The 15,553-nt window shown below is 44.9% G+C and overlaps 1 long non-coding RNA gene across 1 annotated transcript; it reads right to left on the bottom strand.

Annotated features, from left to right (window-relative positions):
* Positions 1–1,211: 1,211 nt before the first annotated feature.
* On the bottom strand, positions 1,212–8,084 carry LOC136017209 (uncharacterized). The gene is made up of 3 exons (XR_010613861.1): positions 8,020–8,084; positions 6,982–7,125; positions 1,212–1,256 (listed from the first exon to the last, which is right to left on the bottom strand). It is a non-coding gene; the product is annotated as an uncharacterized LOC136017209 (long non-coding RNA).
* Positions 8,085–15,553: the final 7,469 nt, after the last annotated feature.

Below are 15,553 nucleotides of genomic sequence, written 5' to 3'. Positions count from 1 at the left end.
TTACAAGTGGGGGGGGGGAGAGAGAAAATGTGAATTTATGTGGTGTGACTTAATGCATATTTAGCTGGTTACTTTACATCTTCCTAAGAGTCCCTAAAACTAACCTGAAAACATCTTAAACTACTTATGGCAAATAGAATGGCAGGAAAACTCTACTGTTTCCACATGCACATTGAAAAAAATGAGTGAACACGAGGCTCCTCTATAAGAGAAAGAATCTTCATGGAAGAACTTACTGAACTCTGACTGAAGTCATATCAAAGGAGCACAGTGAGTCCTGCTAGCTTAACAAGAATTTATCTGTCAGTACAAAGGCTGTACCCCCTGTTAACTTCAAAAAATGTATTTCAAAATTCAGCTACCTCTTCTTAACTTCAAAATACGTATTTCAAAATTCAACTAACACACTCCAACATGTCATTCATTTCAGTGAAAGCTTACTAAAAAGGCAAAACGGCCAGAGACTGATACAGGTCTGTCCTCTGTGCCATTTCTGCTTTGTATAATATGAAGACAAAGGCAGAACAAATACTGAAAAAGTTCACTGTCTGACCTGCTCTGAAATATCAGGGTTTTTTTCAGGCCAAAATTCAGGCTAAAGGTGTGGAAATGTATCAAAAGGGAAGGAAAACAGAACTTCAGTGTCAAAGGTAGACTAATGACAGTCTGCATGTAAATACTTTTAAATTTTAGCTGATTTAGGACTCTTCCCTTGCTGCTGCAAATGAAACTGTAAAATCTTAAGGTCTTCTCCTTCCTCTAAATCTGAAAAACATGCTGCTCTTTGTGGACCTTTTTCTTTGCACACTTTCCAAAGTTAGTTCATTGTTGGGGGGACAAACAAACAACAAGCAATTAATGCAAAATTTCTGTGTCAGGCAATGGCCAGGGAGTATCATCCAGAAATGTAAAATAGGACCAAATACCATCCAAGGTACCTTTCCCTACTTAAACCATGTAAATTGAGAATGAACATAACCAATGTGTGATCATGGACAGTTGTTGTTGCATGGTTCTTCATTGTGAATCTTACCCTGGCCAGTTGTGCTTGGAGTTTGTTCTTTGCATCAGCCACTTCAGCAATCCGCTTATTAAAGGCCAGGCTGGTACTGATGAACGGACTCCACATCTCCTCAGAGGTGCTCTCCAGTGCAACCTCTGCATCCTCCCGCAGCTTGACAGAGTTGGCCCTGGCATGCTGAGAGTACCTGATACTGTCTTCACTGAATTTAGCCCATGTTGCAGGAACTGAAACACTAGTAAGGAATCGAAAACAAGAGGAAAATTTTACAGATAGAAGCTTAGGTGAGCTGTTTTCTTTCAGTGATAACTACACTGAATAACACCAAGCGTTAATCCATTGCAACCCCTGCAATCACATGCATCAGGTGATTCAATGGGTTTCATACCCACTTTTTTTTTTCTATTTTTCCTCTATAAACCAAAGATTGGGCAACAACGAGCAAATATTTTTGGAGAGCTGTTGCTTCAACTGTGTTTCTGTGGCTTGCTTAAAGATTGTAACTGCTAACTGAAGGTCTCAGTGGCCCTGGCATCAACTCCAAAATAAGTAGTTTTATGTTCTGTTGTATAAAGAGTGGGCTTTTCTTGCATACTTTTTGTTTACTGAGGCTAAAAAATAGTTTTTCAGTCTTTAATAGGCTAGGTGACAGTCTGAGTTCATACCTGCTGTATCTCAGCCTGAAATTCGCCTCATTTCTCTGTGTCAAGTTTTCAAAGGGCTTGTGGCTATGATGATTATTAGGTTATTCAGCATGATCTCCTGTACTTTACGCACCATCAAATTACACTCAAATACCATCTACTTTTGTGAACTCAAATATTTATCGGGGAGGCAGAGTTGTGTGTCACCAGCCATGAGAGAACATGAGAGCCAGCCAGCTTAGCTTAGAGAAAAGGAGCAAGAAGCATTCCACAGCTCTTCAGCCAGCTCTGGTCTGCTATCAGAGCAGCCCTACCTCATGTATGACTTGCATAATAAAGCATGTGGCTCCAGCCTCGTAGAAGCCTTCATCAGGATGAACAATAGCAGGAAAATGGATACAGCACTGACTTACAAGTAAGGAGGACAAGTTTCTCCCAGCCCCAGCACTGTCCCGCTCTGTCATTTGGATAACTATCTCCACCCTCTTACTTCTCCATGCATTAAAATGAACACCTCTGCTGTAACTTTCAGGGCTCTTACAGTTAAATTGAGTAATATTTATGAGACAAACAGAAATGGCTCTACTATAGCAAAGCCTATAAATCTAAATCTAAGGACTGGATACAGGGCTCATGCACTGCAAAATGGCACAATCTTGCTGCAGTGTCCTGTACGTGAACAAACTTTGGGATGCTTGGCTTCATGTCCAAGCCTCAAATATGGCCATCATTTTTGTGATCAGTTGAACATAAATCCCAGACTCAGATCTTTCCAAACCAGGAGTCTGCACGGCTCTGAACTTGCAGGCTAAGCCCCTGGCTTGAAAACTGCTGATGCAGCAGAAGCTACTCTGGTGTCAAATTCAACACTTTTTTGGTGCATTGCTCAGCCTACTAGATCACTGCTCTCTTCACCCAGATATATTTCGGGTATTCTACAAAAAGGTACAGATTCTACTTGCCAAACTGAAAGGCTGAAGCAAACTTCAGTTGTGTTGAGGCTTCTGTCTGCTCACAAACCTGTCTTCTAAGAATGATGCCAGTATGTTCAGCTCTGCAGGGATAGGTCACTAGTTTGTGAGTTTCACATTTGCTCTAGATTTTAATTTAACACTCTGAGTAAATATTAAGGGAAGCAAAAAGAAAGAAGATAATTTTGTCAGTGCTTGTTTTCTAACTGGTCTTTTTTTATTCTTCAGTTTTTCAGAGGGTATTCTTTGCTCTCCAAACTGAAATACTTCTTCCTAAAATATGTGGAATTCTAGAGCTACACATTTAAGGCAGTTGCCTACTCAATATTGTAGTAAAGTACATAAATCAATGTAGTAAACCTGAGCTGACAGTGCTTACACCTGCTGATCCAGACAATCTCAGTGTACCTTCTGCAGGGTATTTGGTTTTGGGTGATTTTTTTCCCCCTCCATGGCCTGACGAATTACATTCATTTTCTCAGCAAAGAATTAAATTTCCAAGTAGGTTTCCATGTTGACTTTATGAAGTACTTAGTACTTAATCTGTTCTCCAACACTGCTTTTTCAGACTGTAATTTATCCGGCTGGCTCTGTTGAGGCAGAAAACACCTGCTCTGCTCTGCAGTGCTGCAGGTAGGGCTCAGGCTGCCAAGTGGTTTCAGGACAACGTTAATGAAAAATGGCATTTCTTTGGATAATGGTTGGTGAGAAAGGAGGAGGCTGTGAAACTTATCCACATGAACCTCCTTTTTACTAGAGCTGACAAGAATAATTTTATTCACGGCTAATCCTAAAAGTAGGTGGTGTTACTAGAGTCAGCAGAACGCCTGCCAAGTTTCCTTCGGATATGCCCTAATTTCAGGAGTGCATGAAGTGAGCTTTTAATGAAAAGCAGACCATAAGTAAACAAATAATACTGGGGTGGTTTTTTTCTCCATCCAACGAGACAGAATCATTATAATTTGAGATTGTGAATCACACTCGCCTTTCAGATACTGCCATGTTAGAGAGTGAAAAGGGAACTAACAAGTCATTAGCACAAAAGCACTGCCCTCTATTGCAAGCTGGTTGTCTTCTGCTGTCGCTTTTGGATTGGATACAGGTTTTGATGAAGTCACTCCTACTAAACACTTCTAAAACTGTATACAATTGGGACATTTTAATTCAGGAATTTTAATTCACTCTGTGCTGCTAAAGCTGTATCAGATCCTTTTGATCATCCTGTTTAATACGTATCTCAGTATAGCTTGATGGACTCACAGAATCACAGAATCACAGAATCCCAAGGGTTGGAAGGGACCTAAAAAGATCATCTAGTCCAACCCCCCTGCAAGAGCAGGGTAACCTACAGTACATCACACAGGAACTTGTCCAGGCGGGCCTTGAATATCTCCAGTGTAGGAGACTCCACAACCCCCCTGGGCAACCTGTTCCAGTGCTCTGTCACTCTTACAGTAAAGAAGTTCTTCCTGATGTTAACGTGGAACTTCCTATGTTCCAGTTTACACCCATTGCCCCTTGTCCTATCACTGGTTATCACTGAAAAAAGCCTAGCTCCATCATCCTGACACCTACCCTTCACATATTTGTAAACATTGATGAGGTCACCCCTCAGTCTCCTCTTTTGCAAGCTAAAGAGACCCAGCTCCCTCAGCCTCTCCTCATAAGGGAGATGTTCCACTCCCTTAATCATCTTTGTGGCTCTGCGCTGGACTCCTTCAAGCAATTCCCTGTCCTTCTTGAACAGAGGGGCCCAGAACTGGACGCAATATTCCAGATGCGGCCTCACCAAGGCTGAGTAGAGGGGGAGGAGAACCTCTCTTGACCTACTAACCACTCCCTTTCTAATGCACCCTAAGATGCCATTTGCCTTCTTGGCCACAAGAGCACATTGCTGGCTCATGGTCATCCTCCTATCCACCAGGACCCCCAGGTCCCTTTCCCCTTCACTACTTTCCAGCAGGTCAACCCCCAACCTGTACTGGTACATGGGGTTGTTCTTCCCCAGATGCAAGACTCTACACTTGCCCTTGTTAAATTTCATCAAGTTTCTCCCCGCCCAACTCTCCAGCCTGTCCAGGTCTCGCTGAATGGCAGCACAGTCCTCTGGTGTGTCAGCCACTCCTCCCAGTTTTGTGTCATCAGCAAACTTGCTGATGGTGCACTCAGTTCCCTCATCCAGGTCATTGATGAAAATATTAAACAGCACCGGTCCCAGCACCGACCCCTGGGGAACTCCACTAGTCACAGACCTCCAGCTAGATTCTGCGCCATTGACCACAACTCTCTGCCTTCTTCCTTTCAACCAGTTCTCGATCCACCTCACTACTTGATCGTCAAGCCCACACTTCCTTAGCTTATCTATGAGGATGCTGTGGGAGACAGTATCAAATGCCTTACTGAAATCAAGAAAAACTACATCTACCGCTCTACCATCATCCCTCCACCTAGTCACTTCCTCATAGAAGGCTATAAGGTTGGTCATACATGACTTCCCCCTCATAAAACCATGTTGGCTGTTCTTAATGACCCCCTCATCCTTGATATGCCTAGTGATGGAGTCAAGAATAAGTTGTTCCATCATCTTTCCAGGGATGGAGGTAAGGCTGACCGGTCTATAATTACCCGGGTCCTCCTTCTTGCCCTTCTTATAGATTGGTGTGACCTTTGCCATCCGCCAATCCTCAGGCACCTTGCCCGTTTCCCACGACTTACCAAAGATGATGGAGAGTGGCCTAGCAATGACCTCCGCCAGCTCCCTCAGCACCCGTGGGTGCATTCCATCCGGACCCATCGATTTACAGATGTCCAGTTTGCATAGCTGATCCCTAACCCAATCCTCATCTACCAAAGCAAACTCCTCCTTTGTCCTGACTCCTTCTGGAGCTATAGAAATCCGGGGCCCTTGGGGAGAGTCTGCAGGAGTAAAGACAGAGGCAAAGAAGGCATTCAGCACCTCTGCCTTCTTTATATCCTCTGTCTCCAGGGTACCCACTTCGTTCAGCAGTGGGCCTATATTGCCTCTTGTTTTAGTTTTATTTGCTATGTATTTGAAGAAGCCCTTTCTATTGTCTTTAACCCGACTAGCAAGATTGAGTTCCAAGGAGGCCTTAGCTGTCCTAATTGCCTCCCTACATCCTCTAACAACTGTCCTATATTCCTCCCAAGCGGCCAGCCCCTCCTTCCATAATCCATAGATTCTCCTTTTCCAATTGAGTTTGCCCAGCAGCTCCTTGTTTAACCACGCCGGTCTCCTAGATCCCTTACTTGACTTCCTACTCATTGGGACGCTCCGATCCTGAGCTTGGAAGAAGCGGTCCTTGAATGCTAACCAACTATCTTGAGCCCCTTTACCGCCTAGTACACTTTCCCATGAGACTTCCCTTAGCAGTTGACTGAAGAGGCCAAAGTTGGCCCTTCGGAAATCCAGAACTGTGGCTTTGCTAGGTATTCTATTCCTCCCACACAGGATCCTAAACTCCACCATCTCATGGTCACTGCAGCCAAGGCTGCCATTGACCGTCACCACTTCGACCAAACCCTCCTTTCCAAATAACACAAGCTACTTTTGTAGAAAGCATACATGGTCCTTTGTGCGTGCTTGCATGCTGTTTACAGCACTGCACGCAACTGCACACCTTAGCTGAATTTTTAGTTGATGTTGTTTTGAAACCTGAAGACCACCAAACAGCTTAAATCAAAACCAGAGGGAGCCCCCTGCACAAAGGGGTTTGAGGGCAAGGAGTCAGCTGCAGTGGTTGTGAACAGTGGTCCTTGCTGAAAACTACAGTTCACCCCACATCAGTGGTGCAGGTGCTGCAGGCTGCCAGCTTCTGCCTGGCCTCCCTCAACGGCAGCCATTAGCAGGCAGGGAATAACTGAAGATGATGGAGGGCTTCACACCAAGATAAAACAGAGAGAAAAGCCACTTGTTTCTAAATCACTTCTCAGAGATAAAGCTTACACTTGTGCTGCAATCAGGCTGCTATTTAAAGCATGCAGCATGGAAAGAGAATAGTAGAATTCCAGGATACCAAGGGACATTAAAGCTCATCCAGTTCCACCCCCCTGCCATGGGAAGGGACACCTTCCACTACAGCAGGTTGCTGCAGCAACCTTCCAACCTGGCCTTGAACACTGCCAGGGATGGGGCAGCCATAGCTTCTCTGGGCAACCTGTGCCAGTGCCTCAGCACCCTCACAGGGAAAAACTTCTTAATGTCTAATCTAAATCTGTTCTTTTTCACTTTAAAGCCATTCCCCTTGTCCTGTCACTACAGGCCCTTGTAAAATGCCCCTCTCCAGCACTGATGAGGAGGAAGGCTACAACAGTCACTGATACTCACGTCTTATCTGCTTTTTCCACTCCATAGTAAAAGTTGATGCCGTCTGATGTGTTCCTTAGGTTAAAGCATTTCTCATCAATAAAATGGGCTGAGTTCTTGTCAGAAAGATCCTGCTCCAGGGCATGCTGTGCATCTCTGTTGATGCTGTGAAAGGGGAAAAGCTTAACTTAATCTGAACCACCTTTAATGCTGTTGTGCTAAACAGTTAATTGCTTTCATTAGCTTCCTACAATGCTTCAATTTATAGTTGCCCTTTACAGTGCCTTAAAAACGCCTGGCGCTGTATTGTAGCTAGAGGGAGCTGCTGTACCATTCACCTGTTCTAGCCCCTACAGAGCGTTCCTCAAAGCATTGTATTTAACACATCGGATTTAATAACGTTTGTCATTTTGATGACAGACAACCACAAGGGTGAAAAACAACATGTAGTTGTTGAGTGCCACTAACCCTAGTGTGAGAACACTTTATCGTAATAGTTGTACCTAATTAAATGAAAAGACTTAAATATAATTTGCATTTGCTAGGATATTTGTGTACTCTTAAAGAAATAAAATACATTCCAAAGCCTCCCATAACAAAACCATATATGATTATATATAAAAAGAATGTAACTCCATTCCATAACTCCTGTCTTAGGATGTGCTTAGATTCTTGTTTTTGTTGTCAATAATAAATTTGCTTTGAATTTAGCTTTATAATAAAAAAAAAAAAAAAATCCATTTGAATTTCACTCCAGTGTGCAACATAGCAACAATGGCACAATGAAGTTATAATTTCGCAGTCCCTAGTTTTAATGAAGGATTTCAGATTAAATGTGGCTTGAAAAATTGAGTCCTAGTCATCTTTAAATAGTATTACTCTTCTGCATTTCAACATATAAATTCTATCACTGGTAAGGATTCAAAGTGGAGGGCAGTGAGCGTCTAACAGGTCAACTTTCTGCTTTGCCTTTGCTGTTTCCAGTCTCTTATTAGGTACTAGCCCACACTGATTTCAGCATTCCTGTCTTTAAAACAGGAATTAAATGTAAAGCCTTACCCCAGCTGTTGACTGATCTTCTGTGCAAGTTTTTTCAGTATTTCTTGGCATTCCTTGAATACATCAGTTTCCTACAGTGGAAACCCTAACTATTCTATGATTCTATGATTCTATGAAATGTGGCTTGAAAAATTGAGTCCTAGTCATCTTTATATAGTATTACTCTTCTGCATTTCAACATATCAGTTCTATCACTGGTAAGGATTAAAAGTGGAGGGCAATGAACATCTAACAGGTCAACTTTCTGCTTTGCCTTTGCTGTTTCTGGTCACTCATTAGGTACTAGCCCACATTGATTTCAGCGTTCCTGTCTTTAAAACAGGAATTAAACGTAAAGCCTTACCCCAGCTGTTGACTGATCTTCTGTGCAAGTTTTTTCAGTATTTCTTGGCAGTCCTTGAATACATCCATTTCCTACAGTGGCAAATACAGTGTTTTCATCAAACTTCATTTGTCTTGGTGAACGTACCCTTTTTTATTCTGCATTCTAGATGTTGCAACCATCTTGCATACTTCACACGTAGTGTAAGTCAAGAAAGGATATGTTTTGGTCCCTGTCTTCCTTAGTGCTACAAAACTGTGTCTTTTGATTTGGCTTTGTGTGGCTTTTTCTGTTCTATCAAACATGTTAGTAGACTTTATTGCATGGAGTCATTCTAATAAAGTCAAATTTCCCTTGGTTTGAGTATAATGAAGATACTTGAAACATGAACCTTGATCCATAAACTACCCCCTCTAACTGCTTCTGCATTTTCCTAGAACAATACAAATCCTTTGCTAATAGTGGAGTAGGTTGAAAATCTAATTTCAGGCTCCCTGAGGAAGTATATTGTAATATTCTTCGAAACCATAAGTATTAGTTGAAGAAACTCAAAGCCTGGTTCCGCTCAGCTTAAAATGAACATAAAGTACTCAATATGAAAACTGGTAATTATGGTGCCTCAAATGATATTATGCTCTTCCAGCCTCTCTCCTTTTAAAAAACTTTGCTTTAGCCCAACATATCCTTTCACTAAGTGTGTACAGTTTTGTGAGTTTTGAAATGGGGAATAAAGTGGGCTTTTTTATTTGGAAGTCATTAAGACAGCCTAGACTTAAAACTGCAGGCTCTGTCTCTGTACTTGCACAGTATGTGTAGGAGCGACAGTAACTTTAGGAGCTGGCTTTCCTGTTATTACAAAATGAGCCTCTGTTGGCCTTTCTTGTCACTGTCTAGCTCACTCCACTGGTCACAGGAGCACCTGGGGAGATCCGGCAGACAGCCTTTAATTTTCATTTTGAAATACAAGGGGTTTCATCTGTTCGTGAGAGGCATTTAGCAGTATTTTATCCTACCTTGAATTCCCAGGCTAAATTAAGTGCTGAAATACTTAAGCCCATGTATATTAACCCTTGATTCTTCATTAAAACTGAAAGTTCAAGTTGCAGGTTGTAGGCTCAGCAGATGCATCTCAGTTATCCCAGTGGTCTGCACATTCTTCTGTATCCAGAAAAGTGCTTGAAGAAATGCCACTGTCCCATAATGTTCTTTTCTATTATTTTTGCTCTCACACACATCCAGGATAACTTCTTTGAAATATGCTAGCAAAATGTTACGTGATTTATTTTTTCTTATTTAACAGCAATCACTACTATCCACCTCATTTTCTTCGTTCAGTAACACTATATATATATATATAAATGTATATAGCAAAGCAGCATATATATATATATGGGCAGTAAATCAGCAGTGGAGACAAAACACAGCCTCTGCTAGTCATCTCTTAGGATTGTCCAGTGATCTCAGCAGATGATTTGGTCCAGAACTGCACGGGCCTTGTGACACAGCACAGGTGCCACCACGCCCCCAGGGATGTTCCATGGGTTCTGGCACTCCAGCAGGGCTCCACTTGTCCCTCCTGTCCCAGGGCACCTTGTTTTCCCCCCAGAGCAGCACTGCTCTCCCCCCAGTGCAGCACTGTGCGTGGTGGGACCCAGAGTCAGGCATGATGTGAACGAGACTGGTTACAGTGCAGAGGGATTTGCTGGAGGCTCACTGCAAGTGGGTCGGTCGGTTTGCCTTCAGTGAGCTCACCCTGAGCAAGTGAAATCAAAGGTTTGCTGCGGAGTGGCTCCTGTCTACCAGTTGGTGGCTGCAGGGAAGGCAGCAGTGGAGACAAAACACAGCCTCTGCTAGTCATCTCTTAGGATTGTCCAGTGATCTCAGCAGATGATTTGGTCCAGATTGTTCAAAAAAAAAAAAGTGTACTTCTCTTGAGCTTTGTTTATCCCCTCCACTAGGGTCACCTTTCATAAAAAGTACAACAGATGGACAAGACCTCCCTCTGATGATGACATTTTTCCACTTTAGAATGTTGAGTAACTCCTCAGATAACTTTTCTAATTTTTCCTTGCAGCCTCCTGGCCTTTCCGGCAAAAGGAAAACCACCCTCTTTCTGAAATCCAGCGCTCTAAAATTGCATTGTGACCGTCTTCTGTACCAAGAAATTTGAACATAAGTATTTATTTGTAATTAAGCACCGTACCAAGAGTCCTTCCATCAGCACAGATTTCTTCTAAGTTGAACACAAAACAATTGCGATTGTTTCTTCTTCTCCAAATATGTAACTGTGAAGCAGCTTGTGCACCCTTCTTTCAACCTGGGCAAATAAAACATATATGTACGTGTAATCACAGATTTCTGCCCCTCCACCAAAGAGCAGACAGCGGCTTTGTGAGCAGGGAGCGTGCTGGTTCACTGCCAGTCCCACACCCAGCCCCACAACCTGCCCTTCTCTCCAGCTTGAGCCCCCATCCACGGGTTTTAAACTGGAATTCACCAGGCTCCTGCCTGCCACACACACCCGTAGGAGGAAAACAGCTTCTCTCGAGGAGTGTGTTGCGTGCATTGTTCTAACACAGAGCGGTGACACTCCTGAGCACCATGTGCCGAACACTGGAGCTTTACTCCTGTAAGAACCATTCAGATGGCGGCTGCTGCTGCACCTACGGCAGCTAGGACTCTGCAGTGCTTCAATCCTAACAGTGTTGCGGGAACTTCACACACAGGGGGGAACTGAAGGGCAGGTAAAAAGATTGTCCAAGATCATGGAAAACCATTCTCCTCCTCCTAAGGCTAAATATGGTTCTGTGATATAGTGCTCATTTCTCCATAGGTTGGAAGCATTCTGAGGCAGGAACTGCCTTTTGCTTGGGGTCTGTGAGGTGTCCATCTTCAGTGGGGGTTCTCAGCTGGTCTCTCCAGGTGATCCAGTTCTGCAGCTTTGGTTTCCACACGCAGGTTTTAGTGAGGAGAACCGCCAGTTTGTGCTGGGTCATGAACAGTGCGAGGAATAACTGTGCAGGTTCAGGATCCCGAGTTTGGTTTTCAGGCTACAGTGTCAGGAATGGAGAAGAGGGCTGTGGGAGAGGCAGAAGGGGACAGGGTGGCCAGTGACAAGGTCCAGGTGACAGCACAAGCTGCTGCACACTTCCTTGGCTTGGAAAATTAATTTATTAGCAATTTATTTCATTTGGATGTACCAAATACAGTGACTGATTGCTCGGAGGGTGAACGGCCAAGCTGAGATGGGTATCTTCCAAACGGTGTGCAGACAGCAGGGTGTAGAGACAGGGCCGTGCAGAACCTCGGGTGCAGGGCTCCGGGAGCACAGAACCTCCGAGCGTCGGGCTGTAACCGCGGCCCAGCCTGGCCCCGGCCCGTGGGGGGTGGTGTCCCAGGTGCCGGCGCGGCGGCGGGGCCGTGCCGCTGCCGTTACGCTCCTGCCCGGTGCGGTGCCAGCGGGGAGGCGCCAACGCCGCTGCACAGGCCTGCTGCTACCGGTCGCGACTCACCGGGCTCCCGTACTGCCCGGCGGCCGTGCCGGGCCTGAGACGGTGGCACAGCCGCGCCCCAGGACCGCAGCAGGGGCGGGTTGGGCGAAAGGGCGTTGGTGAAGCGGCTCCCCGGCGCCGGCACTGCCGGTACCTGCCGCGGCTAAGCGGCGGCCGCGAGTCCGGCCTCTCACAGGGTATACGGAAGAAGTTCTTTGCTGTGAGGGTGGTGAGGCACTGGCACAGGCTGCCCAGAGAAGTTGTGAATGCTCCATCCCTGGCAGCGTTCAAGGCCAGGCTGGACAGAGCCTTGGGCCACACGGTCTAGGGTGAGGTGCCCCTGCCCATGGCAGGGGGTTGGAACTGGATGATCTTAAGGTCCTTTCCAACCCTAACTACTCTGTGATTCTTCTGATTCCCACCGCTGCAAATGGAAGGAATAAGGTAGATCAGAAAGTTCCATTCAGCTGAAAGCAAGGAATTGTGACCATAGAAGTGGTTCTGGAATGAGCCCGCAGGCAAACGGTGTGTATCCAAGCCTTGACCATTGTTAAGAAATAGTGCTGAACTTCTTTCAAAAGGAGAAATGAATGAATGGCATTTACAGTGCTGCTCTCACTTTCCAGGCAGAAAAAAAGCCAACCTTGCCAGGCAGTGAAACACAGAAAGATCAAAAAAAGCTCTTTCTCACTGGGGGTTGGTATCAAGACAGAGGTTGCTGCCAAGAAACCCTAAGGACTTCTGGTATTGATTTTACATGGAAGGTTTGGGGAGTCTGGTGAAAGACGGTGGCAAGTAAAATACATTTAATGATACATGGGGTCAGAGCTCAAAGGTCTCACTGGAGTCCTGTATGTCTTCTTTTCCTTCCCGACTGGGCCAGCATCCCTGCCTGGGAGTGTTAAGCAGACAGCTAGTATCTTCCAAGCAAATGCCAGCATACCTTTTGTCAACCCAGTGGATGCAATGACTGGTATTTCAGACATCAGTTTGTGCACTATGTGGGTGCACATTGCGTCCATCCTTAGGTGTAGAAAAGACCAATTGAATATGTGCAGTATTAAGTAAGACTTCCAGATTCTGTCCTCAACAACTTCCCAACATGGGCAGCTAGATGTTTCCCACTGAACTCACTGGCTGACGATGCTGCTATTTGCAATGCACAAACACATCTTTCACTCGGCATTTTCCTAGGCTAGTTTTGATTTCCATTTTATTATTTCATAAAGATTTGTAACAGCAGTTGGTGCACAGAAAAATCAAGGTGTCAAGAAAACTGGATAATGGAAAAGAAATCTAGAAACTTGCAATATTTCCCATTAAATGTCAATTCACATTGTTTGGGCCAGCAATGGGCAAGGACTTAGTAACTCTATCTCATTGCAGCCTAAGAACTGAAAACAGTAATTTTTTAACGTATGAGTTGACTCTGGAGAGAAGTTGTCAAAGCAGCTGCAGGTAGGTTAACCCTCAGAGAAGACTCCTGTAGCCCAAGAAGCAGAGACTCCTTCTTTGAGAATACAGTTAAAAGACCGTGGTTGTTATTTAATAGAATCTATGAAGGTTTGAGCATGTGGGTTCCAAAGCTAACTCCAACTCTGCCTTTTCGTATGCTTCCGTAAAATAGCCACGGCCTGAGGTGTAGTAGCCAGAGGTATTTGTGATAGATTGTCTTGTGGATGCGTTATGAGAAGAGAGTGTCCTTAAATGGCCTACCCTTTTCAAACTGCAGTTACAGGGTCTTCTGTGAAATGCACAAATTAGGTTTATTTCAGGACGTTAGCAATTCTGCAAAGACTGGTCTTTTGACAAAGCCTGTTTTTATTAAAAACACTTTATGCTGTTCATTTTTAATGCGATGATCCCCTGTTTCTAGATGGTCTCTGGCTCTCATATCCACTAGGAGGCAAACTTGAAAACTTGTTTTAAGCTGTGGAAGGAACCAGTCATCAAAGCCACTGTTGTGCACTTTTTTTCCCCTTTTTTTAAGTGAAGGTCTTATTCCCGTTTAAAAAGAGAAGTAGTGGTCAGCCAGATGTGACCTCTACTGCAGAAGATCCCGTCCTGAGCCAGGACATCTCTGGAGTTAGAAATCACGATTTATTTCAAATAAACCACGGGCACGCTGCGGGCAAAAAGTCTCCTGGGTGGTTTTCCTGCCCCTTTCCAGTGCCTATGAAGGAAAGTGAGGGGCAGCAGCACTCCGCTGGGGTCACCCCCAGCCCGGAGCAAGGGAAGGCATTCCCAGAACAAGTGCTACATTTAAAAATGAAGCTCTATTTTTTCACTTTTTCCCCCGCTCCTGCTTAAAATGTCTTAAAATTTGAGAGTGCAAGACTACAGTAGAGAAACCTCCTGCGGCCCCGACCCCGCACGGGCAGGAGCGGCAGTCATGCAGTCTGCGGCACCCATAGGAGACGTTTTGGTACAGCCTGGGAAGCCTGAGGATTCTTAGAGATGAGGCAGCCAATGCACTAATATGAGTGAAGCTGAAATAAAAAGAGGATGGAGGTGTCAGGCTGGTGTGGGGACTAAAAACGGGAGGGAAAACTAAAAGAGAGCAAACATTGCACATCTGCAGCAGTAATGCACCAAAGAGAAGCTTGTACCTTGGAATTAACAGCTCCTGAGACACCATCTACTCACCTACATCCGTAGAATTGCAGAAGAGTTTGGGTTGGAAGGGACCTTAAAGTTCATCCAGCTCCAACCCCCTGCCACAGGCAAGGCCACCTTCCACTAGAGCAGCTTGCTTCAAGCCCCATCCAACCTGGCCTTGAACACTGCCAGGGATGGGGCAGTCACAGCTTCTCTGGGCACCCTGTGCCAGCGCCTCAGCGCACCCAGAGGGAAGAACTTCTGCCTAATATCTAATCTAAATCTACCCTCTTTCAGCTTAAAGCCATTCCCCTTGTCCTGTCACTACATGCTGTTGTAAACCTCAATGACTCAATGCGCCTCAATGTTGTAAAACTCAATGACTCGAGAAGAGCCATGTAACTATTAGAGGGGAAACCTTGGCCTCCTCTTTCGGTGTTGAGAATTCCAGTCCCCTCCTCATCACCCGCCTCGCTGGCAGTGTCAGCCACTCCACACAAAGAGCCAACAGTCCCTGTGCTCTGCAGATTTCGTCCTGGAGCCTAAGACTTTCAGGATGACACCACAACAGCAGTCACTCTGCCTGGGCTGCAAAAGCAAGTCAGTGTTGTTGCCTTCCAGAGTACATAAACAGGATCTGTTCATGGAAAGCAGGACTTTCAGCACCTTCAGAAAGGGCCTTTTCGAAAAAATGGAAGTGCTGACAAAGTTCAGGAAATTTAGAAGAATTACAGAACATACTCTGCAATATTTACCACTGCTCCTCAGCCAAGCATCTCTGCAGCCTGTTGAGAAAGTCTAGCCGGAGCTGTATGGTTAGGCTTGTCTACAAACAAGGATTCATAGCAAAGCATTTTGTGGGGGCATGGGAGAGGGAGGGATGGCAGGAGGCAGGGAGGGAGAGAGGCAAAACCCCATTCTCATCTAGCTGAAAGCTGGACATAACAGCAGGGAGAGTTCTTTGGGATTAGGAAACTCCACAGACCTGTTTAGTGAAGAGATTTGGTGTTGTGCTAGTTACTTCGACACAAGAAGAACAGCAGCTTTTACCCTGATTAGTACTCTGCACAGATGTGACACTGAACTGAACTCTTAACGGAACACCAGCTTTGCCCCTCTGCCA

This window comes from Lathamus discolor, chromosome 6, assembly GCF_037157495.1.
Source record: "Lathamus discolor isolate bLatDis1 chromosome 6, bLatDis1.hap1, whole genome shotgun sequence".
NCBI lineage: Eukaryota > Metazoa > Chordata > Aves > Psittaciformes > Psittacidae > Lathamus > Lathamus discolor.
This window is presented reverse-complemented; position numbering and strand designations above follow the sequence as displayed.